Source organism: Eubalaena glacialis, chromosome 15, assembly GCF_028564815.1.
Source record: "Eubalaena glacialis isolate mEubGla1 chromosome 15, mEubGla1.1.hap2.+ XY, whole genome shotgun sequence".
NCBI classification, from domain to species: domain Eukaryota; kingdom Metazoa; phylum Chordata; class Mammalia; order Artiodactyla; family Balaenidae; genus Eubalaena; species Eubalaena glacialis.
This window is the reverse complement of record NC_083730.1, coordinates 59,019,671-59,047,600: the sequence shown is the minus strand read 5'-3', so window position 1 is coordinate 59,047,600 and position 27,930 is coordinate 59,019,671. Positions and strand designations below refer to the sequence as shown.

The 27,930-nt window shown below is 40.3% G+C and overlaps 1 protein-coding gene across 1 annotated transcript in view; it reads left to right on the top strand.

Annotated features, from left to right (window-relative positions):
- The window catches only part of DLGAP1 (DLG associated protein 1), an 871,245-nt gene that overhangs the window by 300,804 nt on the left and 542,511 nt on the right, over positions 1 to 27,930 (top strand). Inside the window, exon 3 of the mRNA XM_061168915.1 lies at positions 4,321 to 4,425. The gene's annotated coding sequence lies outside the window, so the exon portion shown is untranslated. The remainder of the gene's footprint in view (positions 1 to 4,320; positions 4,426 to 27,930) is intronic.

Sequence of the window (27,930 nt, the reverse complement as noted above, 5' to 3'; positions counted from 1 at the left end):
CTAGTACTCATCAACCTCATCTATAAAACAGGGTTTGAACTTATGGGGTTTCTATTTTAAACTGTGTTTAGTTGAAGAGGCGTTTATAAATCAAGAAACTCATTTTAAAGATAAAATTGTAGACTTCAAAGAAGTCTTTCTAGAATTTCCAGATCTCCCCTCTGTGCTTCCTCAGCTGTGCACGAGGACCTGTGGTTGAATGATCATCTCTCCCACATTTCCGCATCTTCTTTATCCCGAAGGACAATTAATCATTGCTAAAAATCAAGGGGGATTTGAGAGAAGTTGAGTGACTTTTTAGGTCTGTGGATTTATTCCAGTTCTGTTTTTATTTTTACTTTAGATCTTTCAGCTAGTGCCCCAACCAAAATTTACCTTGCTCCCTGAAAGTTCTGCTTTATGACTTATTGAGTAGCATTATTAATATTTCATCCGGTGATTATTTTCACTGTATTTTAGAAAGGACTGCCAAAATGTAGAGCATGGTTTTTATTACGTCTTGCAGAAAATTGATTTTTTCACACAAAGGTAGACTTAATCATTTTTTTTATCTTAATTTAATTTAATTTTACTTTTTAACATCTTTATTGGAGTATAATTGCTTTACGATGGTGTGTTAGTTTCTGCTTTATAGCAAAGTGAGTCAGCTATACGTATACATACATCCCCATATCCCCTCCCTCTTGCATCTCCCTCCCACCCTCCCTATCCCATCCCTCTAGGTGGTCACAAAGCATCGAGCTGATCTCCCTGTGCTATGCAGTTGCTTCCCACTAGCTATCTATTTTACATTTGGTAGTGTATATATGTGCATGCCACTCTCTCACTTCGTCCCAGCGTACCCATCCCCCTCCCCGTGTCCTCAAGTCCGTTCTCTACATCTGCTAGACTTAATCTTATAGTCAATAGAGAAATAAATATTTGAAAATAAAAGCAGGAAACAGAAGGGAATTAAAATGTGCTGAGTTCTGTTATGTACCAGTTACTGTGTTTTACATGTATTATTGCGTTTAATATCCACATAATCATCTGTGGTAGGTGATAATAAGAATACTACCAGTTTTCCATGGGAGGCCAGAAAGTCTTCTGGGAGCTTCCATTCCAATATAATATGTCCAACCTCCTGCATGAGAAGCCCACTTGGTACTGACCTCTCAAAGTCAATATGGCCAAATTTAGCTCATCCTTTTTCCCCAGAAGTCTTCTCTAGCCACAGGCTTTCTCATCTAAGTGATAGATAGTAATGTCCTCTTCCGGTTGTGTGGGCTAGAAACCTTGAGGTCATCCTTGCCTCCCTCATTCCTTACCCCCTCCACCCACTCCATCAGGAAATCCTGTTGACTCTCCTTCAAAAGACACCCAGCCTGGATCTGATGCCTCCTCACCAGCACCACGTGAGTCTGAGCCAACATCTCCTCTCGCCAAGAAGGCGAGCTTTCCACCTGCCTCCATCCTGGCCTCCCCTGTGGTCTCTTCCCAACCAGCAGCCAGGATGAGGCTACTGAAACAGAAGCTGTGTCAATTCTGAGCTCAAGCTCCTGTGGTGGCCCCCATTTCACTCTCAGAGTAAAAGCCAAAAAGCCTTGAGCTGCCCTGGATCCGTCCTTCCCTCCACCTCCCCACGGTACCACCCGCTGCCCCTCCATTTCTCTGCTACTAATCCTGTACTTGCCAGCGCTACTCCATCCCCACTGACCCCCTAGCAATTCCAGGAACAGCCCCTGGGAACACTCCTGCCTCAGGGCCCTAACCTTGGCCATTCCCTCTGCCTGGAACACGCTTCTCGTGCACATGACTAACCCCCTCACATCTTTCAAGATTTTGGTTACATGTCACTTTCTTAGTGAGCTCCCCTTACCGCCCCACAGCCAACGATGGCCAGGGATGAGGATTCAACGACACACAATGGACAGAGGTCACCTCTGAAGGTTGGGGAAGGTGGTGGAAGGCTGGGCAGATCCTAAAGGACAGGGCAGCAGACACCCCAAAGTAGTGACTCTAGCACAACCCAGTGCGGTAGGGAAGAGCACACTATTGAAGCAGACTACTTAAGTTCGGATTCCTGTGTGTGTGTGTGTGTGTGTGTGTGTCAGGGTGTTTTGTTTATTTTTTTGTTTGTATTTTTGTTTTATACCTTTCGTTTGCTCTCATTCTTTCGCAGATATAGAGACTAAATATTGTTACTCGGTGATAGAAAAAGGGCAGGAAGAAAAAGTTTAAAAGGGACTGTTGGGGTGAGGGAAGGGAAAAAAATACCCAAGAATCAGGAATTCTGCATTCTAATCTCAGTTCTGTCACCAAACAAATGCCTTGGGTAAGTCATTCCTTAGTTTCAGTTCCCTCATCTCTAGAATAAGGAAATTAGGCAAGAATCAGTAAGTTTCCCAAACCCCCTTGATCAGGAGAATGAACCTGGGAGCGTTTGCAAATTACCTTGAATTCAGGTAATGCAGATTACCCTGAATCTACCCATGAATAGTCTGATTTAATAGGTCTTGCATGAAATTCTATAGTTTGTATTTTTCACGAACTTTCCAGACAATTGTGATGATCAACCACACTTGGGAACTGCTAGATTAGATGACATTTAAGACACCTCCCATTGTTTAAGATATTCGTTTACCTAAATATTATTTAATTCAGAAAACATCCCAATTGTAATAAAATTGATTTTTATTGTATATGTGGGTGTCTCTGTCAAAAACTGCATAATATTTTCATTTTTTTCTATGGAAAATTAAGAACAATATCTAGCACAAAATAGATTCTCAATACTTATAAATGAATAAATTGTCAGTTCCAAATGTTTAGAAAGTAAACATTTTTTAGTATCTCCTTGAGTAACCTATTTCTCATATATGTAGGGAAAAATTCAGAGTTTGTCTAGTGTCCTTCAGTATTAAGAATATTTAACACAATAATCATACATAAACCAGGGCTCATAATGATAATTATACCTGAAAGTTTTTGATAATGGAAAACCATTTTTATCTTTGTTATAACATAGGTAAATGAGATACACGTGAAAATATAATATTCCCAAGGTGCTTTATGTGCTATGAAAATACATGATATTTTTGTGCTACTGTTGTTCTAGCTTTTTACCACCCACAGCGTTCAAATTCTTAACCTGTCAACTTTGCCAGCCTCAAATTATTGCTGGAACAACTTCTGCAGAGAACTGTATTAACCCCGAATTTTTTGAATGACCAGTGTTCTTTTTGGAAGCAAATACAGTGTTGTGGGTTTTGAAAGGGGTTGAACTTTGAGGCAAAGATTCTGAGATGTCATTCTGCCTTTGTGTCTCTTAACTTAATAAAATTAGGCAAGCCCTGTCACCTCTTCTGGCCTCTGATTCCTCTTCTGTGAAATGATTTCTCCATTTATTCAAGCACTATCATTCTTGTAAATAATTAGGAGGTAAGAAATTACTCACCCCCAGATTCAATTCTGAATATCCCTCCACCTCTGCCTAATACTTAGATCGACTATTTTTCTCATTCCCTCTGATGCTATTTGAATGTGCTACCGAGGGCCACAAAATCATATTGCTTAGAAGCAAACAGAAACAGAATTCTGTTGATACCTTCATTTTTCAACACCAGTCATCTGTGCATGTAACACAAGTCCTTGTCTCCGTGACCTTTCAGAAAGGAAAATGACAGCTCAGCATAAAGCACGTGATGTGGTCATACTAGGTACCCCCCTCCTTAAGTCTGGGCCCAATTAGAAGTTCCATTTTATCGCTTTCATGAGAAAGTATTGTTACTAATTGGGGGTAATGCTTTGGTTTAGGCATCAACCAGCACCTAGTAATGCCCTTGGAAAGATTCTGCCATAATTGGTGTCCTCCTGTAATATCAAAAGAACTACCCTGAAAAGAATATTTTTTTACCCCCTTTTTTTAGTCACAGCTGCTTAGTTGCAGTGTTGTTAAAACGAATAATGCACAGGAAGTGAACACAATCTTGTGTGTGTAATATGTCTTACAAAAATCACATGATCAGTGCTTGCATTTTATTGCGTTTTAAAGAGGATATAAATGTTAATAGTAGAAAAGTAGATTGTAGAATAGCAAACCTATTTATTACGGTGACATTGTTTTTTATTTGTATAGTTGATTTGCTTTTCTGAAAAGCATAAAAATAAAGTGTAACATCGTGCAAGAGCCCTGCCACACGAATTTTCTGTGAAACGCTCTTCTCACATCATTGAATTTAATGGCTGCCCGGGTGGTTCTTAGGCAATCTTTTTAAGTATCTTTTTGTTTCAGGGTAGTTACTGCATCTAATTATTGCATTCCGTTGTGTTTCAGAACAGTTGAGCATCACATACCAAGAGGGACATCGGGTTAAAAAAAAAACTGCAACGTTTGGATCTTTTCCTGCTTCAGAAGCAAGAGGAATGGAAAATTGATAATCAAAGGTAAAACTGTCTCCTTTTCCCTTAAATCACATATCCCTACAGCTTCCTTTTCAGTCACCCTAGGTAAAGCAACTTTTTTTTTTTTCTTTTTTGATTGCATGGTGGAGTTTAATGAAAGTATTTCTGGCTTGTAATTCCAGGCGTATTAATAGGCTGCTGACATATTCAAGTCTGTGTTGTTTTAACTCCTTAGTTGCCTGTTCAGAATCTGGACCAGATGTGTTTTATATGTTTCATCTTTATTCTTGGTGTTGATCTGCGGCGGCAGAGCGGGCCAATGCCATTTTCGTAAATCTGCAGGCTGAAATGTTGTGCTTTAGGTTAGGCATGGAATTGTGGGAGTAGATGACATAGTATCAGCTTCTTTTTTCTTGGAGTGTTGGACAGATTTGAATTTATCACCAGAGACGTGATCAGCTTGATCTGTGTGAGGTAAGAAAGGCAATGGAAACACTTGAGGCAATGCTATGATCTCTGCTCCTTTCATTTTATTGTGTAGTTTATGGAAAGAAAAAAGAAAGGTCTCGACAATGGAAAAATCAAAAATACTACATATGTGGTGTCAGATCTAAAGGGGATTGATACTGCTGAATATATTAACAATCGATCGTGTTTGTTTTGGTTGCTTGCCTGGGACAACTACTTGGGCATGATCCTTTATTGCGGAGCTGATCCCGAGCATCGGGGAGAGTGAATGGGGGAAGAAGCAAAGACCAAAGTAAGAGCAGGTGAATGAATTCTCCATGGTGGACATGGGAACGTGGTCCCCCTGGGACTTCCAAGAGGATCTGGGATCCCTCCTGGAATTTCTGCCTGAAGGATGTGTGGCCAAAGATTTATCCACTGGCTTTTTCCCCTTGGTTGTGGATTGCTCCTGGGTCATTAACTCCCCCACAGTTCTGGGCTGTGCTGGCACTTGTCACTTGTGGTAGACACTGCAAAGGCAAAGAGAATCTGAGTTGGCACAGAACCGTCCATCTGTGCAGCCATGGCTGAAATCAGAGGTGAACCAAGGGGGTGTGATGCAGGGAACCAGAGGTGTCTGTTGTAGCTCTTTTTACTTTATTTTCAATCATCAAATAAATCACATGATCCTCTTAAATGAACTATTTCCAGGAAGAAAACGTTTTGTGTTTTAAAGACATTGAAGCGTGATATCCAAATGGCATAGAACCAAAGGGAACTCTGTTTCAAAACTAACTTCCTCATCAATAAATTGTCTATGTTCAGAGTGAAAAGTACGTCTTGGCCCACGTGTGCATTTGATATTGTATATAGTAAGATTTGAAGTATGACCAAAATATTGGAACAGAGATAATAGAATAATATTTTATAGTACCTGTACTTATTACTCACCGAATATTGATTTATGTACAAGAAGGTATCTGTGGAAACACAAAAATATAATTATTGTCTTTCCTATTTAGAAACAACCTCATTAGCAGTGTCATTATTTGTGTGAAAGGCGTGACAAATTATGCGTGTCCGAGCATAAAGTTACAAGGATGGTCAGCTGGCAACATAGATTTAACACGTTAAAGTGAATCAGGGTTCGTTTGTTTGTTTTCGGCATGAGGATATTCAACAGATGAAAATGAAGCCAGGTAAAGGCTGTGGTTGTGTTGTGACCTAGAAGATCCTTTGTGCAGAGGAGGAATGTAATCGGTGAGCTCTCTAAGGAGCAGCTGTGAAAACAAATGAACAAGCAGACATTTCAACCGATGCAATTAACATGCAAATTCCTAATGAAGGAAATGAAAATGGGGGGGAGGAAGGAAAAGGGTAGCAGAAAGAGGCCGGGCAGGGGAACCAAGGAAGCAGTGACAGGTGGCAAGGCAGAAATCCCCAAACTGGACAGAATCAAACTATAGAATGAAGAGAATCCCACCAACAGTGGAGAGATACTTCTTAGAGCAGACCTCATCCTGAGCGAATGGTCCCAGTTCATTTGAGGCCTGATAAATTCCTGGGTCATCACAGAAAGAATCAATGACTGTGTCTTCTCACCTGAACAATGCCGTCACCTCTCATTTGTCTTCCTTTCTGTGGTCTCATGAGACTCCAAGGTCTCCTAAATAGAAGTTCTGACCGTATCTGCTCTTTGCTCAGAAAATATTTCCTAATTGACCCAACTCATCATTGTCCAAATTTCTTAATCAAATATTTAAAACCTGCCACTCTAAGTTTTTGACTTATTTCTTATTCCTTGACTTCACTCACCAGTGGTCTAGACCCTTGGTTAGTACTGCAAATTCTGTGATGTATCAAGTCTTCCAAGTGATTTGGATGCATTTGGGTTCTCAAACATAAGTTGGTCTAGGACAAGGCCCAAGAATTTGCATTGCTAAGAAGTTCCCAGGCTGTGTTGCTGCTGTTGGTGCAGGAACCTTACTTTGAGAACCATTCCGTAAAACAAATGATCCAGTCTGGCACTACAGTTCCTACATTGCAGTTTGAACTCAAAGACTGCAATAAAAGGACTCACTTGCCAGCGTCCATCATTGTGGAGAGGTGTACTAGATTAAGTACAGGGTCTGTCTTCTGGTCAGAGACCATCTTAGCGTCATAAAGTCCCCAAGAGTAAGCTTTTTGATACATTTTTATATCCCCCACTGTGTTATAGACTCATAAATATTTGTTGGATGGATGGATGGACAGATGGATGGATAGAAGTGAAGGGAGGGAGGGAAGGTGGGAGGAACAGATAGACAGGTTTGGCAGGCAATGGTTGGTTTCAGCAAGGAACTTAACGCCTACAAAGAAACTGCTCTACAAAGAAACTGCCATTAGGGAAAGACTAATTGCCATCACATGAAAACCTCCTTATTGTGTAAGACCGTACTCAATATATCAGACATTTGATTAGGTGGAATAACTATGTATTCAGAGCCTGAGCGTCTGGGTATCAATAGTATTTTGCTCTTTAGTAAGCAGAGTCTTTCAAAAAAGACTTTTTGCCATTTGGTTGAGTACAACAGGGGGGAGATATCGTTTCTATCAAGACAAATTGTACGTTTTGCTTTATAAAAGAGCCACTGGCTATGTGAAACCGGGAAATCACATCCAGTTAATAAATTCCTTTGCAAATGTCTCTTCCTGGAGTTTAAATTTTGCAGCTGCAGCATCGTTTGAATGTTTATTCACATTTCCGACAATTGTGCTTTCTGGTTTTTTGCTTTCTTGCATTCAAATGTGTTCGTGTATCAATGTTGCAAATTTTCTCTCTGCATCTTTTATCTGCACACATCATCCCATGATTGGCTTGGTAAATTTATCCTACTTTTCGTGCTAAAATAACTGTTCCTCCTGTCTGTTTTCTGCCTGCTCTTTGATTTTTTCCAGAAATTGGGCTGAAGGCCTGCTTTTAGAGCTCAGTGTGAAATCTATTCTGTATGTTTTTAAACCAAGTTCCCACATATTTCCTTCTGCTATAGGTTCTGTAGTGGCATCAACTTCAAAACGCACCCTTGAAAGAGCCTCTTATATTATGTATTAGCATAAATAACAACAATGAATGAAAACAGGAATCTCAAAAATTTATTGCATCATTCACTTTAACGGTAGAAAATTAAAATTGTCACGTCCTCCTATGGCATGCCTCATGTTAAGCTTCAAGAGAAGAATCTAGTTCCAACTTTGTTATTACCTTGATGTACATCCTTGGCTGAGTCCTTAGGCCTCAGCTACCTCCATTATAAAAAGAAGGATTTAGGATAAATGTCCCTAAAGGATTAATTCTAGTTCCTTATCTTGCGATCTCAGGATGCAGGTCATATGAAATGCTACTTAAAATCAGGCATGACACTATGAGTGAGTCAATTCATCAACTAATATGTCACCTATTTGGCAGTGAAGTTGAAAGAGCAGGGTTTTGGATACAGAAAAATCTGTGCTCAAAACCCAGCTCTTTCACTTATTAACAGTATGAGCTTGGAGAATTTAGTGCACCCCTCTATGTACCTTAGTATCTTCATCTGTAAAATGGGGGCAGTGTTGTTATCATCTGCCAGGTTGCAGATAAAGACTAGGGATAATCTTAAAAATATCCAGCACTTATCTTTTGAGCATAGTGATCTCTAAAGACCTCTCCAGGCCTCTAAGCCGACCAGAGCCCAAACCATGGTTTTAGAGGTTAATGGAGATTCCATTCTTCTTCTCCACTATAATTCTACAAGGCTAAGAAATGTTTATCTGTGACTCTAAAAGATGAACCCAGTTTGGAAAATGTATCTGTAATTTAGTCATCTGAGACTTGGCAAGACTAATGGGAAAATTCAACCGTAGGCTTTCAGCTAGACAGGATATCTGGTTCCATGCATTGTGAGTGATTTACATAGAGCAAACAAGGCCCTTTTCATCATCAAGACCGACTCCTTCAGTGTCAAAGCTTAAAGTTTGCAAATCGCATTCTGGCTGTGTCTTGTTATGTGGCCACAGTTAGGGCAGAAGTGAAAGATTCTTCAAGACATTGGTTGAGTCCGAATAAATATTTATATGCTCTTGATTTGTATATGATTCCAGTAAGTTCAAAGGTATTCCTTATTTTTTTCTTTCTTGTCCTCTGAAAAATTATGTTTATAGCCAATTTGTCTGATGCAGCCTTACACCCAGAGGCAAAAGAAATTAAATTTTGGTCAATAGATGATTCATTTACTACAGAATTCATGCAAATATTGTATATTTTTCTGCTCTTTAGATTTATTCATTTCTTTTGAGGTTGAATTGTCACTTTGATATTGGTTAACCCCAGTCCTACCTCAGCAGAAATCCAGAGCTTTCTTCTTAATAGGGGTAGATCAATAAAGTTTTGGTGGACTATTTCATCTATCTTAGCAGAGGATTTCATCCTGTTGTCTTCTTTACTCTTTCAGTATTTTATAAATCCTCTGCAAGGTAATGTCTTTTGAGATAAAGCTTACTATATTTTATTCTTCTATACTTTTTCATCAGAAGTAATTTAGAGCCAAGAACTGCTGGTGCCATTTGAGTACATTGGTTATTTTAGACACCTGTAAGATAACTAAAATCTAATTGTGGAATGTTGTATTTGTCATGTCTCAGAGACATATGACCGTCAAGATGAAAATCATACTGATGAAGCAGTTTCAAACTCTAGGATATATATATGTATATATATATACGTATATATACGTATATATATATACGTATATATATATACGTATATATACGTATATATATATATGTATATACACATACACATTCAGTGTGTGGTGATGGTAGTGGTGGAGGTGATGGTGTGATATTGTTTACTTGGACAACCCAGTCATTCACAATAGTATAGTTATTTCTTACAATATAATATAATATAATTATTACCAAAATTGGCCTTTTTTTAATGAAAAGATCTATTAAATACTCTCTGAAAGACACATATTCTCTGTTGTATGATAGAATAATTCCTTTATTAAACAGAATATAATAGAGTTTATCACAACTCACATTTTTTTAGTATTTGTTGACACTTTAAGAATACCCAAGGACAACATTTACTATGTAGTAAAAAGACCTCAGCTTGATGAGAATTATAAGAAAAAAAGAAAAGAATGAAAGGCATGTTGGCCAAGTTTATTTCATTCTCACTGCATTTTCATCATGTGCTAGGAATTTTCACCTAAAATATTTATTTAAAAGCTACGTTTACGGAAAAGATGATACCACTTTAAACAACCAGCATTAGTGCTGGCATTTTTTTTACCATCCCAAGAGGATCTGGGAATTATAAATCAAATAATGTACAAATCTGACAAAATAATTGTAGTGATACACAATGCGTTTCTCTCTGGCACTTCAAATATTTGAGGTCTTTGTTTGTATTTATTTATGATTAAAAACGTAATAGCAAACATATGTTAAATACTTAGGTTTGTGCCCATTCAGGGGAGATATAATTTTATGTCAGCCCTTTTAGGGTCTTTGGCTGGGCCTGAAAATTAAATTCATGTAAGAAAGATCAACAGCAGAAAATTACACAAATTTATTTAATATAAGTTTTCTGTGACATGGGGTCTTCATAAGGAAATAAAGACCCAAAGAAGTAGCAGGACCTACTTGTTTATATACTAGGTTGAACAAAGAGGTGGAATTGTGGCAGTGTAACTAAAATATACAGGGAGGCTAAAGGAGGATGAGTTATTTTGATAAGATCTCTTTGTACAGAATTCTCTCATCCTCTACTCTGGTGATAACAATGTTTCTTTCCTCCCAGTACAGGGAGGACATCTTTCACATGGGAGGTTTATCTCCTGCTTTTAGGAAGCAAAGGGGACATCAAAACACAATGTTCTACTTGTACCTGCTGTTTTTCAAATGCCTTTGACTCTAAATAATCCTCATGCCAAAGTGGCATATTTTGGGGTGGCGTATTCTGCTACCCTCCAGGCATTGTTTTGAGCACCTTCTCTGAGTTACCTCCCTTAACCCTTACTCTAAACTTTGAGAAAGTTTTATACAACTTCAGGGAGAAATTGACAAATCCCCCATCACAGTCGGTAGATGTCAAGATATTTTTCTCCAGGATAGAGGAAACTCACAAAAAACTCACTGAAGACATAGAAGACATGAACACACACTAAGAAGCTTCATTTGATGGTCATAAGTGGACTTTTTCAATCAACAATTGGAGGATACCAATTCTTCTTAAGTTCCTGTATAATATTTTAAAATTATGTACTGAGCCATAAACCAAGACTGAAATGTACTCTCCATTTCACAGATGAAGAAACTGAGGCATAAAGAAGCTAAAGAACTTGCCAAAGAACACAAAGCTAGTACATGGCAGAGCAGGGCACAGACCCATGGCAATCAGAGCCATCTGACTGCTGCATGACCTCTTCTTACTGGTTGTCCTACAGGGGAAAAGCAAAGAGCTGGTCTTTAAGAGATAATTTAAACTTATTTATCAGGACAAGAGGGCCAGGATTACCCCAATTTTATAGATTATATTTGAAAGCAAGGATGTGGCCAATTTGAGATGATCCAGTTGGAGTGATAGTGACACTAAATTTAGGAGAAAATTCAAACCATAAGTTAAAGAAAGTAGATTTAGATAATTGCTAGATGTTTAAATAGCAAAAGCGAAGCAAGAATGACGTAGTTTGAATTATTACTGTAAATTCATTCCCTTTAGTAACCCAGCCCTGAATTATTGATCACATTTAGGTTCCTGTGTATGAAATAAGAAGACATCCCACTGGTGCTTCATGGTCACATCAGTCTCTTATTTCCAACACTCAGCCCATAGACGAGCCCTCCCATCTTCTCCTCCCTCCTCTGCTGTTCTCTGTCCCCATCTATGTCACCATGACCCACACACCCAGTTGCTTAAGTTGGAAACCTGGGAGTCATCTATGAAATCACTCCCCCCCCACCACCATCTCTGGTAAATTTGAATGAACTTGTTGAATGAAGTTCCGTATTACCCATCTAATACATGAATGCCCAGCTAGTCGGGTGATTGCAGTCAGATTGTGGCGATCAGGCATTATGCTCTGATGTTGTCTAACGTGTTTGGGTTTCTGGCCACACTATTCAATTCCCTGTATGGTTTTGGTTTTTTTTTTTTTGCATTTTGTCGTTAGTGGTGGTGTGTCGTAGGTGTTGCGTGTAATGACATGCAGGGACGATCCACTGTAGAACAGCTGAGATGTTCTCTCCATGAAGGCATTGGATTTGTTGACAAATACAGCGTATTGCCTTTGGCACACACAGCTCTCAGCAGTATTGCCCACTTTAATTTTGTCTCCTGGGGAAAAAAAAAATCACTTTCCTGGCAAGGCAGCTTTCCTAATCAAAGACTTCCTGGGTCTTAAGTAATAAGAAACTCAAATGTTTCAAACAGCAACTTACAGTGGGGCTTAACTGGGCGTGTATTTTAATCTCCTTCGGGGATCAAGAAACTCTAAATGTTACACATAAGAAAATATTTCATGAGGGGACACATGGATGGTTTCATATATTTTGGTCCATTTTTATTTAAGAAGAGTTACTGGCAAAAGAACTTGTGCATTGGTATTAAAAGCTTGAGTAATGTATCTCTTTCTTGACCTGTAAATTTCTGCTTCTCTCCTGATAATTTTATTGTCATTATTTTTCACTCAAACCTATTTCTAGGTATGGGAAATTTTGCATAGTTAGAATATGAGGGAAGGTGCCTTGGGCAGGTAAACGGGAGGCCTGAGTTCCAATAGGTTTTTTTTTTTTTTTTTAATTTATTTTTGGCTGTGTTGGGTCTTCGTTTCTGTGCGAGGGCTTTCTCCACTTGCGACGAGCGGGGGCCACTCTTCATCGCGGTGCGCGGCCCTCTCACTGTCGCAGCCTCTCTTGTTGCGGAGCACAGGCTCCAGACGCGCAGGCTCAGTAGTTGTGGCTCACGGGCTTAGTTGCTCCGCGGCATGTGGGATCTTCCCGGACCAGGGCTCGAACCCGTGTCCCCTGCATTGGCAGGCAGATTCCCAACCACTGCGCCACCAGGGAAGCCCGGATTTTAATAAGATGAACCCTGCCCCCCAACCTCCCACCCCAAGGAGACGGTTAACAGAAAAAGAGAAGAATTATGGATTGAACTCCGTGGAAGGCCCTCAGTTAGGAGGCAGGAGAAGAAGGAATTAGCTGGGAAGTTCAAAGAAAATCAGAGCTAGACAGTGGTTAAAGCAGTTTAGAACAGATCTATTCAGGACTATTGCAACAGGGCCAAACAGACCTCAGTAACGAACTGGTTTCAATTCCAAATAAAACATGGACAAGTAGGGATTTATAGCCAAGGAGCAGGTGGGAGTCAGTGGATGGAATTTACTAAGAGGCAACATCAGGAGCAAGAGAAGATTCTGGTTAAACAGACCTAATAGGATTCTTGCTAAAGGCAGACCAGGGTGATCAGGTACCAAGGGTGGAAGGTGAAGAATTTGATCAGATATCAAGGGTGATCAGTTATGGAGGGTGCGGAGTTCTGTCTAAACTGACGTAGCAAGATTCTTGGTACAGCTGGATGGTGCAAGTCCAACCAGGGTGAGCCTAAGGGGGAGGCCCTGAGGCTTCGAGGAGCCTGACTCCTTAATCAAAGAGAGTCTTGGTCAGAAGGGTGCAAAGAGAGCCAGGAGAACAGGAATGGTTTTCGTCATGAAGGCGAAAAAGAAAGTTCCAGCATTCAGTCTAGCAAATGTAATTAATGTGGTTATGTCCTAATTCTAAATTTAGCAATTTCTTTTAAATATGGCATCTAAAGAACGAATAGGTCACGTGAGATGGGCTGACTGACTTTATCATTTCACAACTTGTAGTTATACAGGCTTATAAAGCCTGTATAACTACAAGTTGTGAAATGATAAAGTCAGTCAGCCCATCTCACGTGACTTATTCATTCTTTAAAAACTGGACCACCATTTGCTCAGTATCAAAATCTTGGAGTCATCCTTCCATTCCTACTTATCTAGCCCATCCCTAGGTCCTGGTTGTTTTTTCCTTGGTTGTTTCGAATCCCTTCAGGCCTGACATGCTCTCCACCATCACTGGTCTGCCTCACGCCTCAGCCCCTATAGAAGCACCCTTACCCAGCTTTGTGCCTCACGCTGACCTCATTCCCAAATTCCATTTTGCAAGCCGTCCTTAGATTAACCTCAGAATACCATTCCTGATATATTTTTAATAGTTGCTGTTCACTGAGTCCTTATGGACCCGATGCCATGTTAAGTACGCTATTTCATTTAATTCCTATAACCAATTTCAAATGGTAGGGGCTACTATTACTCCTCCTTTGCAAGCGAGAAAAGTGGATCTTTCAAGAGTTTGAATAACTCCCCGAAGGTCACAGCAACTAAGTAGAAAATTCTGTCTAACTCCAAAACCTGAACCCTTCACCACTGTCGCATGGTACCCTCTGTGGCCGTGTGTAAAAGAGATGATGGTAACCAGACAGCTGGGTAAACTGCGATTAGATCGTGAAAGATTCCATTGATCTCACCCAGTGGACAGAAGCTTATTCAAGATTCTTAAGCAGGGGGTGGGGAGAAACACGATCAGATGGTGAGTAGAGTAGAGGGTGAGGGATGTGAATTGCTCCCCTTCATGAGCCCTGGCCGTGTAGCATTTCCTGCCCGCTCTCTGCATGGGATGTCCTTACTGCATTTCTCTGCCTCACAAATCTCCTTCTAGACAGTCCTCTGGTGTCATCTTCCTGGAAGAGTATGCCTCTCCTCCATACCCTTATGGCCTCTGCTCAAAGCTCTTAGGGTATCGATACTCTGTTATATTTCAGATCACTGTGCAATGATTCACATATGATTCTCAGAAAATCTTCTTGGGGTGTTTCTAACTCCATCTCAAAGATGGGAAAGGAAGGCTCACAGAGTTTATGTTAGATAAAGTCATCTTTGCGTTACCAATGCCTGGTACCTAGTAAACGCTCAATAGATACGTAATGAGTACGTCAGCTACCTTTAACTGCGCATATATTTTATTGTATTAAAAAATTTAAACTCTTAGATAACAGGAATGAGTCTTTCCCATGTTTTTGTATCCCTCACAGTACCTCAGAATGCAGAGTGTATTGCACGAAGCAAATAAAAGTACTTGATTTATTCACCTTAACAGGTCTTCATTTTATGTTATGGGCAGACCTGAGAGACATTGAGGGTTTGGTTCCAGACCACTGCATTAAAGAAAATACCGTGATGAAGTGAGTCACATGAGGTTTTGGTTTCCCAGTGCATGTAAAAGTTACATACACTATACTGTAGTCTAGTAAGTGTGCAATAGCATTATGTCTAAAAAAAAAAAAAAAAAAAGTACAGACCTTAATAAAAGAAATACTTTATTGCTAAAAAAAAAATGGCTAATCATCATCTGAGCCTTCAGCAAGTTGTAGTAATAACATCAAAAATCACTGATCACAGATCACCCTAACAAATGTAACAATAATGAAAATGTTAGAAATACCATCATTGTGAGAATTCCCATTGTGAGAATTCCCACAATGTGACACAGAGACCCGAAGTGAGCAAATGCTATTGGAAAAATGGCACCAGTAGACTCGCTCAGCTCGGGTTGACACAAATGTTCAATTTGTAAAAAAAAAAAAAAAAAAAAAAAAAAAAAAAAAACACAATATCTGGGAAGTGCAATAAAGCAAAGCACAATAAAACGAGATATGCCTGTATTTTCTTCATTTCATTTTGAATGCAGGATACTTTAAAGTAGGGTTTTAAGTGAGTACTTTTTCCCAGAAATTAATACAATGCCTGGCTCTCTTGGAAGGCCATTTTTGCCCTAGAATTATATGAGGTTTGTATGCTCGATAACTATCAGACCTGGTAGAATGAAAATAGAAATGGAAATAATATTATCAACTTTTTTTGAAACTTGACCATGTAGCAGGCTCTATGCCATTCACTTTATAGACTATATTATTTTATTCTCATAATGCCCTATGGAGGAGTAGGTGTTATTTTTAGACCCATTTTACCAATGAGCAAGGAAGGCACAGAAAAGTTAAGTAAAGTACCCAAGGTCACACAGCTTAGTAAATGGCAGAGCTGGAAATTGAACCCGGGCACCATGATGCAGAGTCTATGCTCATTCCCTCAATTAATGAGTATTTTTATACCCTAGACTACATCAGTCTTGATTTTAGGTTCTAATAGGTGGTCAGTGAATGTGTTCTTAATGATCGTGTGAGGTGTAGTCGAGGGTATTCACTGGCTGACGTATAAAAGTAGAATTATTATTTAGTGGTGGTTGACTCATTTCAATGAAAAAATCATTTTTCGAAAGCGTTCGTTCTTAGTTTTCAGATTTTACATGCTGTACTGATTCATCTGCAATTAAAAGAAAGCAATTGCAAAGTGACTAGGAAATAGTCAATTATTGTTCAAACTGCCAAGCTTCAGGAATTAGCATTCTAGAATTTGCACAAATGTTAAGCCAGGAAAAAGAAGTCATAAAACACCATTTCAACTGCTTTTGAAATTCTTCCACATATTAGTAATTGTATTATAATTTAAATTTTGGAATCATAGAATTTTAGACCTGGCTGGGAACACTGGGATCCTCTGTGCCAACTTTCTATTTAATGCCAGAAGTGTTCACACACATTTAGAAAACAAGACATTTGACAAATATTACTCTAACATTGATGTAGAGCCCATAGAAACAGTAAGTGGATTTTTTTACACTGTGGCGTTACTTTGTGCCTGTGGCTAGTAAGATATTAGAATATTTAGCCAGTCCAGTCCAGCAGGATCTCTTGTCACTCTTTCCTGGGACTTTCCCATGCCACCATCTGGCCCTTGGAGAAAAGCTTGCCACCCTCTATCTAAAGTATTGCAGCTCTTTATATATTTTATTTTTAAATCTCAAAATTATTTCTTCTTTCATTTGTCACGTGGAATAAAATGATTGTGACTGACTAAACAACTTAAACACAAAGAGCCTACGTATGGTTTCCATGTCTAATAAGTAATTCTTTTCCTCCCTCCCTCCCTCCCTCCCTCTCTCCCTCCCTCCCTCCCTCCCTCCCTCTCTCTCTCTCTCTCTCACACACACACACACACACACACACACACACACACACAAAACACACGCATGCACGCAGTTGTTCCTGAAGCTGATAAACTGGGCACCATAATGGTCTTTCTGTGCAAAATCTGAGTGTCGGCAGTTGCCCTAAGATACAAACAATGTTGCATAATGTATTTGTGAGAAAAGACATAGTAATGTTGTTTATGATCATTTAAAGACATAATTTATTAGTATCCCATAGATTTGTGACTATGGTTTTTGAATAGAATCAGATGCAAATAGTCCCTTCTTCACTAAATCCTTCCCCATGTGGCCCCTGCCCTCTCGCCACCCTTTCTCCTGATCCCTCCCACTGGCTACCTCCTCATCGACCAGGGGGGACCATTTCCTCACAGGTTTTACCAAGGGCCAACTTCTTGCCACTCCTTCTTCCCAGACACTCCCTGGTCTTTTTCCTGCCTCCAGTGTCCTCCTTTTAGGTCTTTGTTAAAATGCTGTCTTCTCAGAGTAGCCTTCCCTGACCACCCTTTAATGTCTACGTCAGCTCCCTTTTTGTTGACATTTGTGACACTCATCACCATATGCAGTTCTCCCGTTGTCCACCTGTGTGTTACATGTGTTTGCATATGTGTGTGTGCGTGCATGTATGCAGGGGTCGTACCTTCTTTTCTACTTGGATGTAAATTTCCGAAGGTCAAGGACGGAATCTGTCTTGTTCACCAGTGTTTTTCTAGTTTCTAATATAGTGCTCAATCAATAAATATCAAATAAATGAATGTCCTGAAATTAGAAGTGTTGAAATGGTTAGAGGTATTAATGAGCATTCAAATGTCATTGGGATCTTTACCCAGTTTCGCTGAAGCCAATTATGCATTCATTTATTAACTGATCACTTATCATTGAATAATCATTATTCCGGGTGCTGTGTACCTATGTCCCTCTCCTTCTTCACGAGCAGTGATGTGGGTGTGTATTTGTGTCAGTGATGCCTCTGCAATTATACTTATTCGGAAAATTTGGGAAATAAGAAATAATTGTGTAACTGAGGACGGTGTTTTAGAGTACATACTTTAAGAGCAGCCTGAAAGACCAACAGGGAGGGAAGGCGTTTGATGTTCTTAAAATGAAATCAGATGGACTCTAGTGGTGGAAATCCCAGTGTTTGAGAATGTTTAGACATGATAGAAAGGCACCTGAATGACGGTGTGATTAAACGTTTCCAAGCAGATATAATGAGGCTTCTGTTTAGCAAGCTGTGGACAGTGCCCAGAACGTCCTATTCGGATATGGAATAAATAGTTCAGGATGGTACTGATCATGTTGTATCATTAAGTGTTGGAAATAATTGTTTACCTGGTGGTCAGAACACTTTGAAACATGATTTGAGAGATTCTTGTATCATCTCTTCCAATCACTATCTCAGAAAGAAATTATTTGCCTAAGGAATCGCACCTGTTATGAAATTGCCATAGACTGAATCCCGTAGTCCTAGCACTCTTCATTAAGCCAGTGCCAAAGTGGGCGGCGGGTGGAAGGCTCATCAGGTAGAGTGGTCAGAGGCAATTTAAAATGGTCTGCTGATGAACTTCCACTGATCCTTCCTCACATTCCTGTGAGCCAGACGTCTCAGGGGAGGCTGTACAGCATCCTTGTGGTCACGGAGACCTGTGTGTCTGTGAGGCTACAGACTGGCCTGTGTGGGTGATGGACCAGTGTACATGACACCTCTCAACCCAGGAGGCACCACTATTTCCCACCCTCTTCTTCAAGATTAGGGAAAAAGGAGAAGAGTTGCCCAACGTGGCCTCACAGGATTTTTGTAGAGCAGACGAGAGACAGACTGCTGAGACGTTAGTTACTGCAAGTGGTCCTCTTTCTGTCCGCTGCATGCTTGCCCGGCCCGTACATACAGTAGCTCTAAAGCCTCTTCCTTTCTTCATGCCCTCATTTCCCTGTTAGTTTTTCTTTCTGTGGAACTTACTGAAGGGACATATTCATTTCTTGTGCTGCATGCAATGAGTCGTAGTTTAGCCGTCACATTTTGGCTAAATTTGGAGAGCACAGTTGTGCTACAAGATGGCCTTTGACAGCAGATGCCTCTCCATCCCTTCCCCTACCAAGCCAAGAAACTTCTGCCGAAGCTATAGGCTCTTTATTCTGAACACAGCCTTCAAATACCGAGCATAACCTTTAGATGGAAAATTTGCAAGCATTTTGGGAAAACTCAAAAGAAGACTTATTTCCAGTTTTTACCACCACTTAGCAATTCAGTTGGGTCATTGGAGCACCATCATCTTCCGTGGCCCAAGATGTCAAGTTGAAAGTCAAGAGCTCTTGCATTTGTTTCTTGTGTGACCATTGACTGTGCTTGACCTTGGGCATGTATTTTGCCCTCCACTTGAGTAAATGTGCCTGGCTGCAGAGCTTTTGTGAATTAACTTGGATTTTTTGCTGCTGTCATGCTCTGTTTTCCTGCTTTTCCATGGCAATATTGTCTTTTAAGGCTCTGCTTGTCTTTGTGAGGACTCAGCCATTTCTCTTGTTCCCATTTATCATGCTTTTCTTCTCTACTCATTTGAATAACATGAGACTGTAAAGCATTTAGAAAACAGAAAGTGACCTAAATGGTAAGTAGTTATAGTCATGTTTTTCGTGTGTGAAATCAGCAGTTACAGGAGATACGTAATTGCCTCTAGTGCCTGAGAATGCTGTTGTTACAAGAAACCCAGTGGTGGTCTTGGGGGAAAATACTAGGTAGCTAACAAAGGAGAAAATTTCCCATTAGAAATAAGGTTTATCCCAAACTCAACATGCTTTTGAAAAAACTCAGTCTTGCTGTGAACTATTGTATGATGATTTCTTTTAACACTTGAACTTATTTTATGCCATCTTGAACCATGTCAAATGAATTTTCTAGATGTGTTTCTCTTCACAGTGATTAGATAATTTAAGTCAATAAGCCAAGAAATTACATATGAAAACTTACCACATCTGGTACCATATGTGGGATTAGAATCTTTAAAATCTATCTCTCAGGTCGTATTTTTTTTTTTGAGGTCTTAATTTACTATTATATTAGAAGAGAAATTAGCAACAAAGTAGTTTTTTTTTTAAATTTTTATTTATTTATTTATTTATTTATTTATTTATTTATTTATTTATGGCTGTGTTGGGTCTTCATTTCTGTGCGAGGGCTTTCTCCAGTTGCGGCGAGTGGGGGCCACTCTTCATCGCGGTGCGCGGGCCTCTCACCATCGTGGCCTCTCCCGTTGCAGAGCACAGGCTCCAGACGCGCAGGCTCAGCAGTTGTGGCGCACGGGCTCAGTTGCTCCGCGGCATGTGGGATCTTCCCAGACCAGGGCTCGAACCCGTGTCCCCTGCATTGGCAGGTGGATTCTTAACCACTGCGCCACCAGGGAAGCCCCAACAAAATAGTATTTTAATATCTGTTTTTCTATTTTATAGCAAATATGTGATCCTCACAATTGTGCTCAATTATGCTCTTCAGATAAAACTTTTTTTTTTTTTCCTGAAAAACCATCAAGTTGATTGCTAGTGAGCTACACGAGTCCGGTAATACCAGTTTTGCTCCTTGATGTTAGTTGACATTTTTTGTTTCATCAATGAATCAACTAAATAAATGCTTCCAAATGTTTCTTCTGTTCTCATTTCTCTGAATCCAAGATCTTCTTTTTACCTACTTTTCCCCCCTCCCTCTTTCCCCTGTTGCATTTCTCTGCCCCTCCATTTTTACAGTAAAATTTGACTAATGCTTACGAGAAGGGTGTCAATAGTCAACATCCTGATAGGTTAGTAAGAAGAAATTAAATAATGTTTTTCCTTCTGGACAAATATTTTTTCTTTTTAAAATGTACTGGTGGCTACAAATCTATTTTCTATACAGTACCACATCTTACTTTTCACAGAGTGAATGTAGTAGGTACCTGGCTTTTGAATAACCTTGAGGATGTATGGTAGCCCGTGTTGATGATCAAAATTTCCACCTTCATATTTTCAACTCAGATGGCTTCTTCTAGATCCTTTCCTGAAACAATATAATTGTTCCTAGAAATTTCAGCTGATACTACAGTATTCTGGGTCAAATGACTAGGAATACAGAAGTATTATTATGCAAATCTTTGTCTTTAAAGTGGAGCCAAAAGGCAGCTGCTATAAACGGACAGAAACATCAAGCAAAGAAAATTCATCTTCTGGACATACTGTTAGGCTCCCTTTTGCTATTTCTTGTAGGATGTTTCTGTTTTTCTCTTGAGGGGGGAAAATGGTTTCATTAATCTGGGACAGCTCTCTGTAGAGGTTTTATCCTTTTTAGAGGTTGCCTTTGAAAAGTTGCTTTGATATCTATATATTTGGGTCTCTATGACTTTAAACTAAAAAAAACTTTCAGCACCGTATGTAACCCGTTAAGAGTCATAGGTTGCTACTGTGAGCTTACACAACAGATTCATGGCAGGTCAGGGAAAAAGCTATTTTATGGGTTTTAAGCACCTTATATATCCTTAAAAGGAACTTGCAAAAAGACACACATCTCTATTTCTTAGAACTATAAATGCATGGATAAAATACATAGGCACATATACTGTATACTTACACTATATGTGAATATGTTTATTTGTATGTGTGTGTATCATATATGTATTTGGGCAACTATATAATCAAAAGAAATAAGTGTGGAGATGTTTAAAAATATGCTATTGCAAGTGCTTTATGTCTTTTTGCATGGTATTTAACAGGTTAACCCTGGGCTTTTATGAGCTTCGTATTTTACAGAGAGATGATCGTAGACGTTGTCCCTTTGTAATTGTGAGCCAATGAGGTCGTGCACAGCCGAGATTCCTACTGCAATCTCTGCACTTAAAGGCAGTGCAAAGTCAGCTCAGAGACAGTGTTTAATAACGGCAGAGAGATCCGCTCTATCCATCTTTGCAATCAGTTTTATTTATTTTTTAATGTGATCCCCGCCCCCATCCATGAGAAGATTCACTTACAAAAAGCTACAGCTGCGTCCGTGCTCTGCGTGCACTATCTTGGCCAGGTGCTTCTAATTGCAGGCTTCCGAGGAGAAGCCCAAGCCCAGCTGTGCTGGGATTGATTCCTGCCACCATGGGAAACTGGAGAGAAAGCCTGAACTAGGTCAGAAAACGGCCTCCCTCAGCAAGTCTCACTGACTCTGGCTGGTGCCCTTGTTTCCTGGTTTGCTGCTGCCTTGTCCCTTGGTCTCCGTGGTTCCTGGCCTCGTGATTCCAGTCACGCTGGTCCTGTAGACCTGACAGCACCCACCTGTGGACCCAGCTCCCTGCTCTTGACTTTGAGAGAAATTCTTGGCCCCAGACCAAGACATACAAAGCAGTAAGTCTCCGGCCAGGAAACAAGTCGCTCTGTATCTAGTCTCATCTACTTGGCAGCTTGAATCGAGTTTCTTCAGTGTCCCTCAGTTTTCCCTGTGATTAGGGTTCATGCCCTGGGATTAGCGATTTTTTTGAGTTCCCGGCTCAGCCTTCCTGGGTGACTGCATTTCCTGGCTCTGTCCGTAGTCCTTAAAGACCTTGCCCTTGAATCTCCATTATTCCAGTCCTATTTCTGCACAGCCAGATACAGGGGCTGGGTTTTTGCTAATACTGTTTGGATCTCTGCAATCCTTAACAACACAATTTGAGACCAGCCTGTTGTCCCTAATGCTTGGAATGTTCTTTTTTTTTTTTTTTTTTTTTTTTTTTTTGGTCTGGTCATTTGCTCTGTATCTGTTATGACTCAGCTCGGGCATCAGTGCATGAAGCCTTCTCTGGCCTCTCTCTGTACCCCACACCCCTACTGCTGGACTGGCTAGGTGCTCTTTGCCTGTGCCCTCCTCATGGCTTGTGCACACTTCAAACATGGGCTGTGATTTATATTATAATCATTTATTTACATGTTTTTCACTTCCCTGCCACACACACTGGTCTGTGTGTCTCCTGGTGCCAGGGACAAGGATGTGATTTTTAAATGTTTCTTGAGTGAATGAATAAATCTTCCGATGTGTGTTTCTGTGTGCTAAGTCTATGTACCATAGCGGACCCTTTGCCTCACTCCTATATATTGACCTCCAAGCTTCATCCAACTATCACTAGCCTTTGCTGGCCATCATCTGTACTTAAGCTATGACACTTGAGCACCAACTTGGACCACATGCTTGCTTGTCTGATGCCCTATGACCCAATTCCCATGTGCCTTGTCTTGCCCATTCTGGCTAGTTGTGGATGGTCTCCGTTGAAGTTCCTACTTCTGTTGACAGTAGCTAAACACCTGGGACTGACGCTTTCTCTGTCTCAGGCTGGGAGATAATCCATATCAAGATAATGTGATTCTTGTGAACTCTGAACCCTTGAAAGAACATGCCAAGCCCTAGACCTTCCTCTTCAATCAGAAAATAAAAAGTATTGAATGAATCACCTTTAACAGTGATTATCGAGATAGCAAAATATTTTACGGCAAATAGTTTCTGAAAATTCAGGACCATTATTTCAAAGTGAGCAACGGTGTTAGCTAAGCCCCAGGTTCTCTCTGGGGTCATAAGCTGTTTTGGTTCTTGTGAGCCAGAGGCCCTGCTCTGTCATTGCTTCAAGATCTGGGACCCAAAATACCAGAGATCTTCCTTTCCTCAACCACACCAAAATTCCATATCCTAAGCGACTTACAGTTGGTGAGAGATAAGACTACCTTTAGAGACAGTATTCAAACATTTTTCCCAATAATATTATATTTTGACTATGTTCCTTTTGGGGACAAAAATCAACCCACACCTTGTCATCAGGAATCTTCCTTATACCTAGCATTCTGTTGGGATTTTGCCCAAAATCTCTGTGAAAAGTTGACTTAGATTAAGGCACCGAGGAAGGGACAGGGTGACCTTGACTTTTTGTGAAGAGCAGTGGCTGACGAGTTTCCAGAACCTCTTCGGTCATAATCTGTTCAGTCAGTGACTCTAGGTATTTCCTTTGAGGTTCAAGAGCAGCGTCACCATTTCTAATTGCTCTGCCCACCTGGGCACTTAGGATCCCTCGGTGATAAGAGGTAGACATTACTTGAGATTCTCACTTTGATGTGTTCCTGCCACAACATGGTTTCTCTCCCACATTTTGAGTTGATTCTAATAAAATCTACCCATTTTTCCTTCAGTGCACTTCGGGGATTCTGCTTTTGCTGTTTCCTCAGCCCAGAATGTTCTCACTGGCAATTCCTTCTCACGCTCAGGTCTCGGGTGAACGTCTCCAAGAAAGCTTCCCGTAATGGCCCAACTACAGTGCCCCCGCCCCCCGACTCTCCACCCCAACTCACCCTAGCCCTGCTTTAGACACGTTCAGTCACATCATCCTGCTGACTTTTTTCCTAACACTTATCATAACGTGAAATCATCTTGTGTTTACTTGTTAACTGCCTGTCCATACCTCCTCCAACCACCACTATTAGAATGTGAGTGCTGAGAATGGGAAGCATGTTTATCTTGTCTTCTGCGATATCCCCAGTTTCTACCAAAGTGCCCAGCCTACTGTAATCGTTCAATGTGTATGTATTGAATGAATAAAAGAAAGAAATAAAGGGGGGTAGGGTAAGAGGAGGGAGAGAGACAGAGACGAAGGGAGGGAGGGAGGGAGGGAGGAAGGAAAGAAGGGAGGAAGGAAGGAAGGAAGGAATTGTGAATGTTTTGTTTTCATGACTGAGGATTTTGTATTTGGAAGAAAAAGAACCTGTGGAAATGACAACCAGTTGCTCTACCATTTGTTGATGTCTTCTTTTGTTGGGAGGAATCTTCAGCCCTCCCTAGCTGCTTGGAGCACAGATCTCATTCTTAAATGTCCATCATTGCTGAACTAACACTGCATATCTTACAATTACCAGTTATCTCTCAGTGATTCACTTCAAGATTCATCTGTGGACAACGAGTTTGAAAAGTTAGGAGTGATGTGAAATTCACCTCTCTTACTGGCTTTCTGTCATGACATGGTTACACACAGAACCATGTGTAACCATGTATTGTCTGATTGTTTCCTTCGCCATGAAGCCTTTAACTTCAGCTTTTCTACCAGTCAGTGACGGGATGACCTGTAGCAATTTAATGGGGCATGCTGACATATTTAGTAGCAGCTCACTGCTCTTTTTAACAATTGGTAACATTGTGTGAACAACCAGAGGCTTAATTTTATGGGTGGTTTTCAAACAAGTGATGGTTTTTAAAGGTCTCTTAAAAAATAGTATTATAATTAATCTTCATTAGTTTTTAGTCAAGATAAATATCCATTTTCGAGCTAGTGATTGTATTGAAGAGAACCCTTCAGCTAAAAATGAACTGTGTGTAATTCAGCACATTCTCTTTATTAATTCGGCCAGCCCCCTCTGCTGTTTAAAAGGTATTTTTTTTTCATTTTCAATAGCTTTTTTTTTTTTTAACCTCAAAAAGATACTTAAAATTCAGTCATTGTATCAAATAAAGAACAGGTGCGGATGTCAAGTAATTTCACCAGTGAGAATATTTATATATCCAGATGATGTCTCATTTCATAGGAAATCTTATCAAAAGCCCAGGTTTCACCACATTGTTACTGAATTAAAATACGGAAAGAGAAAATTTCCAGTTTAATAATGATCTAATCTTTGTGGGTAGATAAGTAGACAGAAAATAAACAGATTTTTTAAGAGCACTCTTTCTAATGAAAAGAATGAGAGTTGGAAGTCGGGGACCCTGGATTCTAGTCTAGCTCTGCCACCAACACTTGTGTGCCCTTAGACAGTCATCCTCAGTGTCTGTCCATATTGTTAAGAACATTCCAGCCACTTTCCAGGGAGTTCAAACTGCTATTATAATTTCAGTAGCATTGTGAAACAGTAAAATGCCACTTAAATGTAAACCAATTTGAGAGTGCATGAGCTTTTCTTTGTTCTATGATGCACTAATTATTGGTGGCTCTATCATTTAAAATACTGAGATAAAATTATTGGTATATACACACTACTATATATAAAATAGGTAATCAACCAGGACCTACTGTATAGCACAGGGAACTATACTCGGTACTCTGTAATAACCTATATGGGAAAAGAATCTGAAAAAGAATAGATATATGTATATGTATAACTGAATCACTTTGCTGTGTACCTGAAACTAACACAACATGGCAAATCAACTGTACTCCAATATAAAGTAAAATTTTTTTTAATTACTGGTATGTAAAAACATGTATAATAGTAATAGAAGATACCATCTTTGTCATGAAAAAAAAAAAGGTTATCCAAAAGAAGGAGTCATTTGTGTTTGCATTATGTATAATGCAAAGGAAAAGATGACTTCCAGAATGGGGAGTGAAAAACACTATAGATTCTCTTCCCAACAAACCATCACTTAACTGGGTACAATTTTTTTTTTTAAATTAATCATTTAAAGAGAATTGTCCTAAGAACATATAGCAAATAGAGAAAGACTCATTCAAGAAAATGAGAGAAAATCTACTAAATTTCCTTTAAGGCAAGAGTCTGTAGCGTTTGAACTATGACCCCACCTCCCACCCCAAGTTCCAGGTGCTCTAATCAAGGCAGGTGCAACCAAGAAGATTGGGCTCCCTCATTCCCCAGCTCCCAGTCAGGAGCCAGTTTCACCCAGGGAAGGACAGGTTGCCAGCTTTCTCATTTCTCCCCATTTTACAAAAACTATTCCAGGCAGGTGTGCCCAAGAGGTCCAGGACTCCTTTCCTCCACGTAACCCCCATTTGTAGGACAGAAACTCTCCCCCAGGCATAGCAAACCAAGGATATGAGGACCCGATTACTCTCACCCCAGCTCACTTGTAAACCCAAGGTTCCAGATGGGGAAAGGCAAGCCAAGAAGAGGGGGACCATCTCTGCCACCCCACCTGCTGGTGAGGCAGGGTGTCACTCTGGGAAAAGCGAGCCAATGTGTTCTGCCCCCAGCTCTTGTGTGGTGGTACAGAGGTTCTACCAGGGGAAGAGGTAGGACTCAAGGATGATGGACTCCACAGCTCTGCCTGAAGGAGCTGACTCTACTGGGAACAGTGCATGGAAAATTCCGTACCTAAGGACATTGTCAAAAGCAACAGACATCTTGTTAGAGAACAATTAAGAAGGAGCTCATAGCTCCATGATACAAGCAAAATGGCAGAGCAGGCAGAAGTTTAACAGAGAGAAACAATGGAAAAAACCAAGAAGAGCCCTCCTGAGATCATGGTGGTCAGGAAGGCTGTGCACAAGTGCTGAACTGCACTCACTCAGGAGCAATCAGAGCTGGATGTGGACAGACCTGAAACCATCCCCTAAATCATCCACAGATCAATCAATAAAGGGCAGAAGCCTCACGGGCACTAGGGGTTTTACCAAAAACTGGCTGAACACCAATCTACCTTGACCCAGAGGCAAAACTCCTAGGAAAGTGGGCTTAAAAACAAAATCACACCTACCCCTGGCAGTCAGTGTGCATGCCTGAGACAGCACCTTCTCAGGGGTGCTGGGAGAGGAAAAACCCACGCTGGTATTCCCTTACTAAATGTGGAGGCAACCACATAAACCACTTAAACTGTGATAGCAGCCTGCAAGCCACACACACACACATCAAATGGCAAAGAGTAAAAAATATAACTGGCTAACAGAGCTTAAGCACAACCTTTGGCCAATAAGTGGCTTATGCTGTCCCAGGAGAAATTCCTAAGTAGCTAGGCTGAAACATAAAACAAGAGGCTTCACACAGTGGGGTGGGGGGGAGAGTAGATTTCAAGTCACTAAATGTATAAATAAATGACTGAGAAAACAAAACAAAAACAGTATCAGCCTATGGAGGAAAAGGGGGCAGTCAGTATGTGTTCTAAACAGCTGACTTAAAAATGAACTTGGGACAACCTAGAAGAAATATGGACAAATTCTCAGCAAAGCACAACCTTCCAAGACTGAACCAGGAAGAAACAGAAAATATAAA